The following is a 2,500-nucleotide window of genomic DNA, read 5'->3' on the forward strand; positions in this document are numbered from 1 at the left end:
CTCCACATGGTTTTAGGGTTAGGCAAGGGATCCACGCAGGTTAGGGTTAGGGCAAGGGGCCCACGCAGGTTAGGGTTAGGCAAGGGGCCCAAGCAGGTTAGGGTTAGGGCAAGGGGCCCCCATGGTTAGGGTTAGGTAAGGGGCTCCACATGGTTTTAGGGTTAGGCAAGGGGCCCAAGCAGGGTTAGGGTTAGGGCAAGGGACCCACACGGTTAGGGTTAGGCAAGGGGCCCGAGCAGGTTAGGGTTAGGGCAAGGGGCCCCCATGGTTAGGGTTAGGTAAGGGGCCCTGCGTGGTTTTAGGGTTAGGCAAGGGGTCCAAGCAGGTTAGGGTTAGGGCAAGGGGCCCACGCAGGTTAGGGTTAGGCAAGGGGCCCGAGCAGGTTAGGGTTAGGGCAAGGGGCCCCCATGGTTAGGGTTAGGTAAGGGGCCCCGCGTGGTTTTAGGGTTAGGGCAAGGGGTCCAAGCAGGTTAGGGTTAGGGCAAGGGGCCCACGCAGGTTAGGGTTAGGTAAGGGGCCCGAGCAGGTTAGGGTTAGGGCAAGGGGCCCCCATGGTTAGGGTTAGGTAAGGGGCCCCGCGTGGTTTTAGGGTTAGGGCAAGGGGTCCAAGCAGGTTAGGGTTAGGGCAAGGGGCCCACGCAGGTTAGGGTTAGGCAAGGGGCCCGAGCAGGTTAGGGTTAGGGCAAGGGGCCCCCATGGTTAGGGTTAGGTAAGGGGCCCCGCGTGGTTTTAGGGTTAGGGCAAGGGGTCCAAGCAGGTTAGGGTTAGGGCAAGGGGCCCACGCAGGTTAGGGTTAGGCAAGGGGCCCGAGCAGGTTAGGGTTAGGGCAAGGGGCCCCCATGGTTAGGGTTAGGTAAGGGGCCCTGCGTGGTTTTAGGGTTAGGGCAAGGGGCCCACGCAGGTTAGGGTTAGGCAAGGGGCCCGAGCAGGTTAGGGTTAGGGCAAGGGGCCCCCATGGTTAGGGTTAGGTAAGGGGCCCCGCGTGGTTTTAGGGTTAGGGCAAGGGGTCCAAGCAGGTTAGGGTTAGGGCAAGGGGCCCACGCAGGTTAGGGTTAGGCAAGGGGCCCAAGCAGGTTAGGGTTAGGGCAAGGGGCCCCCATGGTTAGGGTTAGGTAAGGGGCCCCCCGTGGTTTTAGGGTTAGGGCAAGGGGCCCCATGTGGTTGTAAGGTTAGTGGTGGGGCCCCCTGGGTCTACCACAGGCCAGGTGTGGAGGCTTGGAGCCCAGGGGTCGGGTCTGGGGGCTTGGATTCCCGGGAGGGGCCCCCGGGTCGGGTCTGGGGGCTTGGATTCCCGGGAGGGGCCCCCGGGGTCGGGACTGGGGGCTTGGAGCCCAGGGAGGGGTTCCCGGGGTCGGGACTGGGGGCTTGGATACCCGGGAGGGGCCCCCGGGGTCGGGACTGGGGGCTTGGAGCCCAGGGAGGGGTTCCCGGGGTCGGGTCTGGGGGCTTGGAGCCCAGGGAGGGGTTCCCGGGGTCGGGTCTGGGGGCTTGGATACCCGGGAGGGGCCCCCGGGTCGGGACTGGGGGCTTGGAGCCCAGGGACGGGCCCCAGGGAGCCACCTGGGGTCCAGGGCCTCCTCCTGGGATGCCCCCCTCTCCAGAGACTAAGTGTGAGCACAGGTAGAAGGGGAGATTTCCCCTTCTTCCCTTCCGAGCGATAGTATGCTCCCCTTCTCCCCTGTGCTCTCTCCAGAGACTAAGTGTGAGCACAGGGAGAAGGGGAGATTTCCCCTTCTTCCCTTCCGAGCGATAGTATGCTCCCCTTCTCCCCTGTGCTCTCTCCAGAGACTAAGTGTGAGCACAGGGAGAAGGGGAGATTTCCCCTTCTTCCCTTCCGAGCGATAGTATGCTCCCCTTCTCCCCTGTGCTCTCTCCAGAGACTAAGTGTGAGCACAGGGAGAAGGGGAGATTTCCCCTTCTTCCCTTCCGAGCGATAGTATGCTCCCCTTCTCCCCTGTGCTCTCTCCAGAGACTAAGTGTGAGCACAGGGAGAAGGGGAGATTTCCCCTTCTTCCCTTCCGAGCGATAGTATGCTCCCCTTCTCCCCTGTGCTCTCTCCAGAGACTAAGTGTGAGCACAGGTAGAAGGGGAGATTTCCCCTTCTTCCCTTCCGAGCGATAGTATGCTCCCCTTCTCCCCTGTGCTCTCTCCAGAGACTAAGTGTGAGCACAGGGAGAAGGGGAGATTTCCCCTTCTTCCCTTCCGAGCGATAGTATGCTCCCCTTCTCCCCTGTGCTCTCTCCAGAGACTAAGTGTGAGCACAGGGAGAAGGGGAGATTTCCCCTTCTTCCCTTCCGAGCGATAGTATGCTCCCCTTCTCCCCTGTGCTCTCTCCAGAGACTAAGTGTGAGCACAGGGAGAAGGGGAGATTTCCCCTTCTTCCCTTCCGAGCGATAGTATGCTCCCCTTCTCCCCTATGCTCTCTCCAGAGACTAAGTGTGAGCACAGGGAGAAGGGGAACATACTAACGCTCGGAAGGGAAGAAGTGGTAATCCCCCTT

The sequence above is a fragment of the Lates calcarifer genome, unplaced genomic scaffold (assembly GCF_001640805.2).
Source record: "Lates calcarifer isolate ASB-BC8 unplaced genomic scaffold, TLL_Latcal_v3 _unitig_5851_quiver_1867, whole genome shotgun sequence".
In the NCBI taxonomy this organism is placed as follows: Eukaryota; Metazoa; Chordata; class Actinopteri; family Centropomidae; genus Lates; species Lates calcarifer.